Below are 14685 nucleotides of genomic sequence, written 5' to 3'. Positions count from 1 at the left end.
CTGTTGATGACTGCTTGAACGCCTGCTCGAGAGTAGAACTGTTGATGACTGCTTGAGCGCCTGCTCGAGAGTGTTGGACTGCCCTTAAGGTGTCTCGGAGGAAAGCTTGGTGTGGGTGTGCCCTTTGACTGATGAACGCGGATTCGTTGTTCACACTTTTCGTCCAGGAAGTGAGGGTAACGATCCGCGATGCTGATTGATGATGACCCACTCTAATGAACAGAATATGCAGAAGATTCCCACCAACGTAGAGCGGCGGTGGACTTTGCTCCAGATGGGAAAAACAGCCTTTTATGATGGACATGTGTTGGGTTTTTCCCATCTGATGACTGTCCGCTTTCTCCGTGATTCTTAAGAGCTATTCTAATAAACTCAAGGACCTTTCCAAGACCCAGCCATAAACTGCAAATACTTCTGGAATTAGAGAATTCTCCAGACATGCAATTAGACTGGCAAACATGTGTGGAGACAATGCAGCTAAAGGCTAATGTCTTTATGGTGGGTCATTGGGTCTATTGAGAATCGGGATGGCTGTAGGTTGACCGTTGGCTGCCAGGTAGCGAGGGCTGGCGTGCAGATGTCCCGCGCGACGTAACACAGCTTTCTGTAGTGTATTGTAATATCGTGGACAGATTGCCTAAGAAATATCAGGTGAACCATAAACAATGTTGCGAAAAAGCCTGAGTACCGACAGGCCCATCAATATGTCGTCGGTCCTTCAGTCAGAGTCCTTCCAATTACGCGGAAAAAAGGCCTGCGTGACCATGGCCGCGGACGGTTGCGGAACACGTACGTGGTGGCACTATGAGAAAAGACAAGGGGATGCTTAAAGGAGAAAAACGAATTAACAACAGGAAGTCGTGAGTTGAGAAATTAGTGTTGTCGAGGAAGGTGGTCAGCGTGAAAAAGAAGCGTTGGAACCGTTGTAACGAGAGGAGTGAGTGACGAATGGTGACTGCGTGCATATAGACTGACGGAGCATCATAATTGATTTTGTGGTGGCGTGAACGATATTGAAACAAATCATATCGTTATCAAACCTACTAACACTATACTTTTCCACAGTATGTTCAAATATTTTCGTGAGCCATTGTATCATTGTATCTGATTGTTGTAATGTATTTGTCAGAACACTAGTTCGCTAGAAAGCATAGTCATTGTAGCCATAATCCTAAATGTGATTAAGCAACGCAACTCGAAAATTCCGTGATTCAGCAAATGTTTTTTTAATTCACAAAAAGGTGTACCATATAATTTTTGTTCAATCGCCTGCTGTACTTCGCGTGCGTGTAAATAAAGTTTTGTCTGCATAATTAATTAATGCGCGAATGGATTATCCTGTGGTCGCCTTGCCTGGCTAAGCATAATTTAATACTAGGGATCGCATAACTTTACTCCTCAAAACTCGCATTTCGCGTTTCAACATTTCGAGATGCACCCGGTGTGTAATAAAACGCAACGAGAATGAATATCAGTGGAATTTATAGCGGTCGTTTTTAAGCCTATAACTCGTTCGTATCGTACATTTAATATTCAAGATTCGTTAAAATGCAATTATGAGTGTTCACCCCATCTTTCTTATTTTATCTCTACTTATTACTCGTTTATCCTCGAACATGATAATTTAGACAAAACGAAATAACTACGAATAACCACTATTCATCAGCGTACCTATTTCTCTGAAATTTACATTCAAATATGATCAGCGGCCATGATATTGCTTGCACTTTCTCTCGAGGGAGGTGCAAATCAAAAACATTCGACGCATAATTATAAGGGTTTCAACATTGTACATGTTGAGTTATAACAAAGCCGTAAATTAAATTAGCATAAATAGTATCAGGAAGCTACATGGATATCTTAAAGTTCTTTTTATTTATTTATTTATTTATTTATTTATTTATATTTTACAATTTGTCCAGTAGGACATTTGGTAAAATATTATAGCTGTAAATATTTGATAAAATATAGCATCTGGATGGTTACCCCCAGCGGGACTCCACCTTCCAGGTTTTATTGTATTTCTATTGTGAAATCTGCAGGATGCTTCTTCTTCAGTCTTCTTTCTATTATAGTTTTATTCGTTTCAGCTACCAGCTGATTTGGATGTGTTACAAGTCTTTCTTTATACTTTTTTGCATATCTGGCAATTTCCTTTTTGACTGTTGGAATTTTTAAATCTTTTCGTAAGTCTTCATTTCTGATGTACCTTGGAGCGTTAACTATTGTCCTTAAGATTTTTGCTTGCTCTGTTTCTATTTTATTTATGTGACTCATTGCTGTCATCCCCCATAGTGGGACTCCGTATGTCCAGATTGGTTTGATTATTGTATCTTAAGGGTAGATTAAAAACCAACCTAGGATCCTGCATTACTCTAGAAATGTTAGATTGCAGACAGGTTTCTATACATCAATTGTAAAACAAAACAAATAAAATTGTATTTAATAATAATAATTTAAAGGTACAAATTGCGATAGCATTGTTAGAATTTGTACAGAGTATTGTAATTGTAAGAAATTACAAATATATTATTATTCGTTCATTAGCGATATTCACAAAGGATATAACCTAACAAACACGAAGATGGTACTCCGCTGGGAGTAACCATCCACATGCTATATATATTTAAGCTATAATATTTTACCAAATGTCTTACTGGACAAATTGTAAAATTTAAATAAATAATAAAGAAAAAATTTAACGATATTGTAGTTTGCGGAAAATATCCGACATATTAGTTATTTTTATTAAAACACTTTCGGTGTCTACGTGGGTCTATGGAATCTCAGTAGTGCGAAATCTTATCGCGACATCCTTAAGTGATCGCTGAATGCGCCCGTACATTGCACCACGATAAATAAAGATGGCCCATTTAACGGGGACACCGCTTCAAGGGTCAGAGTACATTTCGTATTCCAGCATAGTGCCGGACCGCTTTATAGAACCGTAGTCGTGGTAGTAACATACTAATTAGTCGGTTTGCACGGCGTGTATACGCGTCGCGTGTCGTTTTCCCGTCACAGGACGGGAAACACTCCTGCAAAAACGTTCTGGAGACACGACGCGTGCGATGCGACGCGGCGTGAGTGCGGCGTTGCATTCACTCGCTTGGCTCTCTCTGGTCAACCGGCCGCGACGGATGCTGCAACTCTCGTCGAGTGGAATTCACTGAGTTTGAAAACTACACGCGCTCTTTCGAGGGGTTGAAACGTGGGTAAAGGAAATTAGACGTCGCTGTGTGCTCCAGAACGAATGAACACGAATTACTATCGCTGTAGACGCTACCAAAATTAAGTTTTGACTAACTTAACAAGATGGCACGTGTGACGCTCTCGATATAGAGTGAAATTTTCATTCAGGCTGGTACTCTTACCATTAGCAGATAAAGCAGAGTAAAACAAAGTTTTAATTAGTGTTCGATTTAAGTGAAATTCTACTGAATAATTGTTCTAGGGTAGGATAGGATTATTTCCCTCATTTTGCAATAATGTTTTGTTATATGATGTATTTTACGCTTTACTAATAAATAAGTTTCTGCCTCTAAATTTTTTTAGTCATATGTACTAATATATATATTGTATATGTCGGAGAAGGATTTGAAGTATGGGCGTCTGATGAACCTTCACTCGAATTGACCATCGTGGTTATGTATTCTAGCTGATCGTTATTGGTACCGAGGCGATGATTACAAGAGGTTACAGATAATAACGGCAATCGGACAAACGAAAGATCGATGACAATGAATTTAGGTTCGATACGAATCCACGGCCACGGGAAGACGAATCCGATATGATACACGATCCTGGTGTGACTCCACGTATTAATCGTAATCACTCTCTCAATAAGTAACTCCATAACTTTCTCGATACCTCACTCACCCCCAGTACAAATGGAACTGCCCTTATATAGTCTTCTCCCCACCTCTCGAGTCAATCTTTGTATTTAAGGAGAGCTGCATAATTATTCCATACCTCTGTTGTTACATATCCGTCCCGTGACCGCGACTACGTTCGGCGACTCATTATGTCACCTCGAGCTCAAGCCCATCATCATAAACCCTGAGTACACATAATCGGATTAGCGTCTTACAACTTAAGGGTAGCTACAATATAAGTCCCGGCTAGGGTATTGGAGGTTTTCCTAATCACTCCAAAAGAAAGGCCCCGATGTCCTTTCATCTCCGATACGGCCATCCTGACAATCACCCATCCTCGGGTGCATCTAAAATATCGTGTTTTCTTACATTAGACTCACTACCACTGCTATTATTTACCATTTGATCAAATATTCCACCTAAGCCAAGAGTTCGCTTCAATACCGAAATTTTGTTTAGAGGTTTGACAGCCAAAGAAATCGGAGAGAACCGAAATTAGTGACGTTATAATTAGTATTCAAAGTGCTAGTTGCATCCCGTGGATTATCAATCAGATAGTACGGCTTGATGGACCATTCTCGATTTCGCATTCAAATGAATCTCGAATAAATACGATCGGATTTAATGACAATTGTTTAATTACGGCTATGGTAGAATCTAGATTACAATATTACGGGATTTTCCCAAAGTTCCAAAGGAAGGCTCCGGTGTTCTTTCATCTCCGACATATATATTGTATACATGTAGATATGATAATAAATGATACAAAACTTAAAATACTTACTTAGACCAAATTAATTAATGTGTGCTTGTAAATACTATAATAAATATTATAGTATGCCAATACCTTTTATAGTCACTGTATACTATAGTTTCATACAAAAATATGTTGTGATATTGTATTATACTTTATAGTTAAAATAACGATACTGTTCCCCATTTCTATGCAACTAATAGAATATATTTCAACAGAAAGTGTATAATTTTATACAAAAATTCTGTGACTGACACTGACAGCAGTATGTATAGAGGTGTCTGTATGAGTGATCTAGATGTCAATGTAAAGGCAAATGATTTCATAGCTTCATAGTGTGTTTGAATAAGAGTCACATTGAAGTTTTTTCTTTTTTATTTTCTTCTTTTTTCTTTGATCAAATACTCTTTTTAACGAAGGCGGTTGGATCATTAGCGTAATTATGACCTATTTTCGATTCTTGAAGGATTACTTTTAACGATTGTATCGGATTACTTTCATTCGATAACTTTGAACGAGCTCCTGCTCATTGCTCAGTCATAAAGTTTTTCATAACGAATTCGACATCTTCCGATGAAAATGTTTTCCTTTCTCCGCGAATTGAATCCCGTTCCAGAAATTTCGTTCTCGCTCTCGTGTTACGACGATTCAAATAATGATTGGACGAGATTTCTTTACTCTCCATTCACGACACTTAGTTACAATATAAAAGTACATATTCGTTTACAGTAGAGATCATGGTAATGAATTGTCTGCAGCCTGCGCAAATAGACTATTCATAGAACGCTTATAAATTCATAAGATTTACGAAAGCAATGCGAATAAATTCGAAATAATAAAGTCTTCATTTAATTATAGCAAACTTGATGAGCGCAATTATAAATATAGTTAGGTCTCAAACAACATGGGCTTGGAAAATACAACTTGATTCGTACGTTTTTTTCTGAAAAACATTAGATCGGAAGATTATAAGTAAATGTTTATGGAAATTCACATTTTTATGAACGTAATTAAAGAAATAAAATCTGAATAGAAATTTGTTTTAGTTACCAGAGATTACAACGAATATTATTTCATACTATTATAAAGGATATTTTATATAATTTTGTATATTATGAATAATTTCAAACATGTATACACCTTTAAATTTCCCATGAATATATAAATCCCATAAATATCAATCGCATCAGACGCACATATAGTATCTTTTTGCATTCATCACAGGATATACTTGCTCCTTTTGATTTCTTCAATAGGATTTTCTTTCCTCTACTTTATTTTGTTTTAAAGCACAATAATAACATTTATATCACATGAAATAAGTTTTCCAACAATAAGTTATCGCACTTAAGTTTTCAAAAAAACAAACTCTTGCGTTATCTGTGGATCTACTATAATTCGCGAGTCCACATATGGAAAAATATTTGCTTAAGTGCAATTTTGATGGGAGTAAATATTTTCTTGGCCAGGTTGAATGGTCGTGAGTACACTCGACTCGAGTTACTCCGCACTATTTTCTCATGAATGCATCAATTGTTATTGCAAGAACCTTACGAGCGAGGCTAAACCTTCGTCGTCAAATAGTTGCCATCGTGAATCTCCGAGGTCATCCTACAAAGTATTCTGGCACTCTTTTCGAACGTACATGTTAGTGTGATACGTGGTACTAACACATACGTACAGAGCCAGAAGGACGTGGGATTGGCAAAGCTGATAGACCACCCTCCCAAGATATCCACACGCTGTACTTATCTACCTTCTTTCCCAAGACAATTTTCACTCTTCCGACAATGTGATTTAGTGGAGCATTGGGCCACGAGAAGCGGTAATTTCCATGCATATTTCGCTCCACGGAACAAACCGGTAAATGTATTTACCACGATCTAGTGGTAAGTCAAACCGTGAATATGAGGAAAATATGGTGCTTTCATGAAGTGATAAGTACTTACGAGATCAAAATATGGAAATTTAAGTTTGAATTCTAACCCCTTATTCCCTTATCCCTTATCCCTGAATATATAAATTCCTTTTCGGTTTACCAATAAAAATATGTAGCGGCACATGTGTAAAGGAAAATTCAAATTATATTGTTGTTTTGCCTCAGAGTATCAAGATCGTTAGGACACATGTAATGTAAAAATAATTAAACTCTGAACAAAACAATGTCGCCGCAAAGTGCAACCATCGAACAAAGATGAATTTGAATTTTCCGACACCCCTCCGACTAGTATAAATAAACGGACGCAACCGAAAAGAGTTGAGTATCGACGAGTATCTAGCGAGCATTTATCGTGTATTAATTAGCAATTTTACTTTGCGATTTATACACTGTACGAGCGATTCAGTGAATATAGTCTGCATATTTATTTATTATTTTAAATATATTCGACGGTTTCGACAACAATCAATATCATCTAATAAATCTCACGGTTAAACATCCTCTATATACAGGTCCTCTACAAATAATTGAATATTTTTTGTATCTGTGTTTTTAAAAATAAAATCAAGTAACACGTTCTATAACACGTCTGTAACATGTTCTATAAATATTTATTTTCGTAAAAAATACGGTAGTTTGAATCCATAAAATTTAATGGATAAAATAATTGGGTAAATTGAAAACAATATATGCCCGTATATATGTATCGTGCACACATGTGTTAAATGATTAAAGTTTATAATGAAATATAGAAAAGAATAATAATAACAATTGTAACAAACTTTTGTAGATATCTACGTGTAAATAGTTGAACTGGGTTAAATTCGAGATGAATGAAAATAACAGAAAAGAATATTATACGTATTATTCCTTCTGCAAATTTTACAGAGAAAAGATATTTCGATTCCTATTTTTTTATGCGGTAGTTTCGTTATTTTATTTTATTCTGCTTCATTTTATCGAAACGACGATAAATCATCCCGCTGGAAAGTATTGCGTGAAATAAGAGTCTTCTGTGATAATAATAACGTTTGATAGCTTGTCGTGAAATAATTTTGCAAATAATTGCTTCGCGCCATCAAACATAAACGAAATTTTTATCAAAAGCCGATTTACTGTACGGCGCTAACTTACATTAACTTCCTTCAATTTTCACGCGACAATGGAACGAACAAAGTTGCACTGTTAAAAACACGACGTGACATAAATCCAACAAGGCGCGAAGTATTTAATTGACGAATAATGGAACATGATTGCTAACGATGCGAGGTGTTTCGTTGATAGGAGCAACGAACGCTCGTTGGCTAACCGAACTAATTGAAAGGCGAATTCGTTCCGGCGATCGATTCGTCAAATAATCAATGTAGTCAAAAAAAGAGCGAGAAAAAAGAGGTTCGAATGGACGTTAACGCAAATGATGCAAATATAAAATATTTGCTCGAGAGAATGTAGATATTTCAGAAGCTTCGTAAAAGGAAATGTGGCGCAAGTATAAGGCTTTTTCCACGTTACAATCTTAATATGCTTGTATTTTTAACGAAACGATTTAAAAATGATTCCCTGATCGTTTAATTGATTTCGTAGAATATTCCAGACTATAATGGTCGAACGTGTAACATAAGAGAGAAGTTTAAGTGATTCTTGGTCGCGTCCATTTCTCCAAAGATATTCATCAGAAGCATGTGCAGCAGTAAAGCAATGGAATCTGCGGCAGTCCATTAAAGTGTTACGTAACGCCGATGAATAGAAGGAAGCTGGAACAAATTACCAGCTTGTTTCACTTTGTCCTGTGAAACAAAGCGGTGATTTAAAGGCGCGTTCCAAGTTTCGACGCTGTGGTCGTAATCTCACCCCCTTCTCGCGTGTTATACTCGTCCATTATAAATAAATATATAAATTCAACGAACTACTTCGAAGTGATCCTGTAACACGTGAATATTTTATCAGACAATTTATATGTTTTCAATGAAACACAGACGGTGAAAGCGATGGGGGATAGGATTTCATTATACGTTAACGAAGAGATTATTTTCATTTCTGTGCATTTCGCTTACTATAAAGTATTGAAAAGAATCATTAATTCACATTATCGGAGTTTCGAATAATTAAAAAACAGGAATTTATTTTAATTCTCCTGCAAGACGAACGTGACTGGAAATTTTGAGGAGCTATTCATCGAGAATCCAACGAAAATCAATTCTTCTCGTTGTCGCAATCTATGCACGTTCATTCTACGATAACATTTTTCGCTAAAGAAAAGAAAACGAACGAACGCAGCAATATAGTGGGCTCCACGAACATAATTCGATCGTTTGTCATCGCGAAACTTTGAAACATTCGCACGAACCGTAACGGCTTCCGGCACGGCGGATAACGAGCAGAAAATCGTATGATGAGGGACGAAATGCTAGATGAAACGTTGGACGAACCACTGTGCTGGACGTATCACTATGCGTCGTCAGGATCAGACTGCGCGGCGCTGCGACTTTCTGAAGTTTCGGGAAAATTGCTGGCTGGGCCCGAGAGGCCGTCAACAGAAAAATTCTGGCAAAGAACATACTCTCGCGTCCCTCCTCCGTTATAACGCGTAGCCATTTTTTGTAACAAATGACCGGATACTGCTCCGGACGGGTACCGACAAATACCTACATTGCGTCCGTTATAAAGTTTACGCCAGTCGTGTATGGTTAAGCCGTTAAGCGAATAGAAAAAAAACACGATACTAAAAAAGAAAATAAAAAGAAAGAAATGAAGAAGGAGGATGGTTGAGTGGTAGGAGAAAGTATAAAAAAGCAAAAATGACGACGTAGGTAACAAAAGTTCGTATAAATATTTAACACGTGTAACCTGTTTCCAGAGTTTTATTGGCCGTTTTCTTCTATAGAAAGTAAAAGGTTGAACGGATCTGCCCATTTTCATTAGGCGGAATTCGAAAAAAATTAGGTCTCAGAGAGCAAAAGTTCGTACAACTTTGGGTTAATTAGTTTTATTTGGAACCTGTAGGTTGCGAAAAGGACTGGTCACGTAAGATCAAGTGATTAATAGGTTGTTAACGAGTCTCGGAACAAAATAGCCATTATCAGGGAAGTGTATTATATTTCTTACCACATTTCTCATCAAGATCAGTCCAGAATAGCACCAAGGTTAAATGGAGAAAGTAACACGTTCCCCTAATCAGGCTCGTTAAAGACGACTAAAGTACGTAGTACTTTGATGGCAAGTCAACAACCCATTAAGCCAAGTATATTTTGAATGAAGCTTCACCCGCCTGGTTGAAGTCGTTTTTTTCATGAATATAGAATTATGCGAATAGACATAATACTGTGTTCTCGCCATTCACCTAGCTATGTAGTGGCACTCGACAACAAAACCTTCCAACGGTTTCGTCGGTACAAGTATCACTGAAGCGTTAGCGCCGACAGGCCTGTACCGGCACTCGACAGTAAACTTTCCAACGGTTTCTGTCCCGTGGCTCGCCACACAAAGACCCTGTCCTTTGGGCAAGATTATTGCCAAATGTCGGCGCATCCTCACGAAATATTTTCAGCTAGCCCAAGGGCCCGCTATAAATCTTACGATTTGTTTAGCTAAGATTCTTCAAAGAAACAAATAGTCTTTGTTCTTCACATACCACGGAAAATACGGAAGTCTATTTTCCGCACGTACGATGCTCCCCGCTAACAACTTTCTCTCAAGGGCGGTCAGCACCCTTCTCCAACCACCAAACAGAAATTAACCAATTAACAGCAACACCCACTTCCCTCACTTTCCGAACCACGGCACTCCTCGACGAATCCGATGATCTGGTATCCTGGGACACACCCCAGGAAAGTTTTCCTCTGCAGCATCATCGTGACGGAGAGTCAGTTAATAATCGACTAGAGCACCGCGACGCATCGTGAGCGATCATCGTCCGAACCGACACCGCGCGTCCACCGGAGTCGAACTATTAACCGCGAATCACGAACCAATAGTTGTAACCACGAGTTTTACGCCAAGTGTACGCATTGAATAAATATTTCTATTGTTAAACATATTCGTGTGTTCCTTCAGTACCTATCACGACATATACACCTCAGGCCTAATGAACTATCAATATCTGTTCCGTCCCGTTACCTGCTACACAAAGCGGAGTCTATCCCTCGGATAAGGTGCCAGATGTCTAAACATCTTCATTGCATACCTTCAAGAAGCTTAAGGACCTGTCATAAGTCTTACGATTTCTCTATTTAACACGTTGGTCGCCCAGCGCAATTCAGCTAAGTTTCTCGAGGAGCCCAAATCCGACCGTCGTACGCAGAAGGTAAGCAGAGCGATAAGCGGGAATTCATTGCTGTATCGCCTTCGATCCATTGTGTAAAGAATAAATTATTTAGTTCCGAAATTGGAGAAAGCGATAAGCTTTCCGGCTAGAGTATTCCAAGGGATCTCATAGCAGTCATCCCAGATCTTTCATTCAGTCGAGGAGCATACTTCTTGTGAGACGCACGACAGTGATTTTTTCATCTTCAAAATGTTCAGTAGACAGCGTGAAAATATATTTGAAAGTGAGGAGAGTAGTGATGACGAAGTAGTGAATTTTATAAATAGAATTTCATCGAGTTCGGATTCGGATATTGAGGAAGCATATGCAAGTGAAGACTTTGAAGACATGTTGGAAGAATTTACTACAGACGAAGAAGAGGAATTGGACTCTATTGATTCATTGAACAATATTCAGTGGAACGAATTCGCTAACAGGCAACAGACATCACCGGAAAAAGCGGACTTCTCATGGATTTGCCGTCTGACATTAGCACAAGCGAAGTGTTTTCGTTATTCGTTGATGAAAAAGTGATAAGCCTTTTAGTCACAGAGACTAATAGATATGCAGAGAAAAAATTACATCAGAGATGGAAACCCACCACTTCCAAAGAAATTATGAAATTTATCGAACTAATGGTTTGGATGGGTCTAGTACAGGTACCGCTTGTTAAATATTGGTCAACGCACTCTTTTTACAATTTTTCACTTCCACGCAGCAGAATGTCCCGTGATCATTTTGAATTACTATTAGCAAACTTGCATTTTGCAAATAACGAAACTATAGAACCGAGTAACAGACTCGGAAAGCTTTTACCACTCATAAACATATTGATAGACAATTACCAAAAAATTTTTTCACCAGGCGAAGATATTGTAGTCGATGAGACAATGGTTCCTTGAAGGGGACCACTGATATTCCGACAATACATATCAACGAAATCACATAAGTATGGTATAAAACTATTCAAACTGTGTTCCGTCGAAGGTTACACATGGTCTGCAAAATTATATTCTGAACGAGATGTCACCAGAAGTAAGCAAGTTGCCATAGCTGAAAACGTCTGTATTGAACTTGCAGATAAATTGCTAAATGAAGGACGAACTTTGTTCGTCGACAACTTTTATACGAGCTATCAGTTAGTAGTCAAATTTTTAAATTTTAGGACCCATGTCGTTGGAACTGTACGACACAACAAAAAATTTATGCCCAATTTCGTAATGTTGTATCGGTTGAATACAGGTGAAATGATAGCACGAGAAGATAAGAACGGTATTGTGATGCTTAAATGGAGAGATGTTCAAGATGTTGGAATATTATCAACAAAACATGCACCCATTATGATTTCAAGCTCGAATTCTACATATCGCGGACGTTCTCCGAAACAGAAACCTTTGGCGGTAATTGCACACAATAATAGAAAAAGTAGTATCGACGAAAGTGACCAGATGGTCTCACATGTCACTACTATACGGAAAAGAATCAAGTGGTATCGGAAATTAGCACTACATTTACTCTTAGGAACAACTATAGCAAATGCTCATATTGTGTACCAAACAGCTACAAACAAAAAAATACCGATACAAAAATTTCGGGAAATTCTCGTTTTGGAATGGCTCGATATGCCTTCAGAAAATACTGTGCCCGACAACCATCGGAAGAAAACGAAGAAGGTGTCCCATCATTTGGAGATTCGTAAGAATCAACAGGGCAAGCCTATAAGAAGGATGTGTGTCCTATGTTACAAGAAGAAGAGGCAAACTATCGCACGCCAAGAAGCGAAAATAAACGTAAAAAGAACTACATGTTGTTTGAAGCATCCAAAAAAACCCCCAAATGTGTTTGGAATGTTTTAACGAATACCATGCGACATAGCATAATGTAATATTTTATCCAGAATATAAATTAATAAAAAGTATGGTATAATGTATTTTTAATATTTTTATGTTGTATATCCTATATATAATATCCTATAGTTAATTAATTCGAACAAGAGAAGAGCGCCACCCATATTTGGGTGACGGGCCTCCACAGAAGCATACCCGTCACACAGGTATGGGTGACGTGGCGACCAACGTGTTAAGGTCCTTCAAACCGAACAAATATCTTTTAGTTGTAACATTCCTTAAATTTATTATCCACTCTGGAAAGAGACGGGAAATCTAGTTTTTCTCACGTATGATGCTTCCCGCTAACAACTTTCTCTCGGAGGCGACTAACATCCTTCCTCACCACCAACCTGATAGATTAACCAATTAACAGCAACGTTCACTTCCGTTACTTTCCTAACGAAAATTTGTCCTTAACGAATCCGCTTATCTCGTACCTTTAGACACACCCATCACCAGTTTTCCTCCGCCGCATCATCGTCATAGAAAGTTCAGTTGCTCTACGTTTTTTTGACTAGTCACCTTAATTTATATTGCGTACTCTGCTCGATCGCTATCTCAACTTATTGCCTATCAGTCGAGTTGTAACCGAGAAGTGAGAATCGTTAGTTGGAATTGAGAGTTGTACGTAAAGAGTCGAAAGCGAGAATTGTTAATAAATATACTGTTAAGCACCGCCGAGTATTTCTTTGGCATCCTACACGTTCTACACCAAAATCACCTCAGCTATTAGGATTTTGTGGTTCTCAATTAGTTTAATTTGCCCCCGTTTTATCGCGATAGAAGTCGAAAAAGAGGAAAAAAGATATAACCGTTTGATCGAACACGATGTTACGCTGGTTCCGAGAACGGATTTTTCTGTGTTTTCGCATGAACGCAATCGATGAAACATAATTTTCCGATCGTATCAAACAACGACCCGCGAATTCGACAAGAAATTTCTCATAGGTTCGTGATTTTTTACTAAATCTGTATCACACCTCACGGGTTGACTTTTGCTCAATTTTCCTCATTCGTTTAGAAGCTTCGCCACGGATCTGGAAATCGATGGAAAACAAACTTGTCTTTGTTGAAAAATGTCTTGTATATATAAAAAAAAGTGTCTTAAAATATATTTCTTTTAATGCTATTTTTTGCTCATTCATCGAAATCCCTTAGTAGAGAGTGTGTAGACAGAAACGAGAGGCGTATATCGTTATTTTTACAAGCAATGTATTATTAGCAACTGCATGTTGTTAAGGTTTGTCACGTGTCATTATTCCGTAGTCGCTTATTAGAAAGTTGATAACAAGTACGGCCCTTGTCAGTTATTTTTCCCCCTCGATACGCAGTCCTTTCGTTGAAATCCATTTTTACATTCCTTTGATCTACGTCACGGCATGCGTAAACGTCTCTTGGAACATAACTTAGAAATACGAGCGCATTGTATCGACGCGCAAGAAAGAAAAACAAGCAGCGAAGGGACGATATATGGCTTCCACTTACTGGCAAATATATTAATTCGCGCGAAACGCTTTCGTCACGGTTTGCATGCATTAAAATTTGCATCCGGCGTCCACGGAGTCGCGCGCGCGCGCGAAAAATTTAAAATTTAAATCACGCGCGCAATCGTAACACGTGACGCGGAGTACCGCCTTTACCGTGTCGCGATTTTTATTGAAAATGTACTCTCGAGGTGCCAGTTAATGCATAAATCGTTTGCTTTATTACTTTCACGATACCGTCTACGAGACGTTTTTCTTCAGTTTACGTTTCCTTCTTATATTTTAAATGATTTATCGTGATTGATGATAAATGGCCGATTCATTAATAATTTTCCATTTCAAACCAATTCTCTGAAGAATTTACGTTTCCTATTTATATCATTTTTCTAGCAAACTGATAATATTATGAAATTTTATACATAATATGGAAAGAGATTTTTG

The sequence above is a fragment of the Bombus pyrosoma genome, linkage group LG1 (genome assembly GCF_014825855.1).
Source record: "Bombus pyrosoma isolate SC7728 linkage group LG1, ASM1482585v1, whole genome shotgun sequence".
NCBI lineage: Eukaryota > Metazoa > Arthropoda > Insecta > Hymenoptera > Apidae > Bombus > Bombus pyrosoma.
This window is presented reverse-complemented; position numbering follows the sequence as displayed.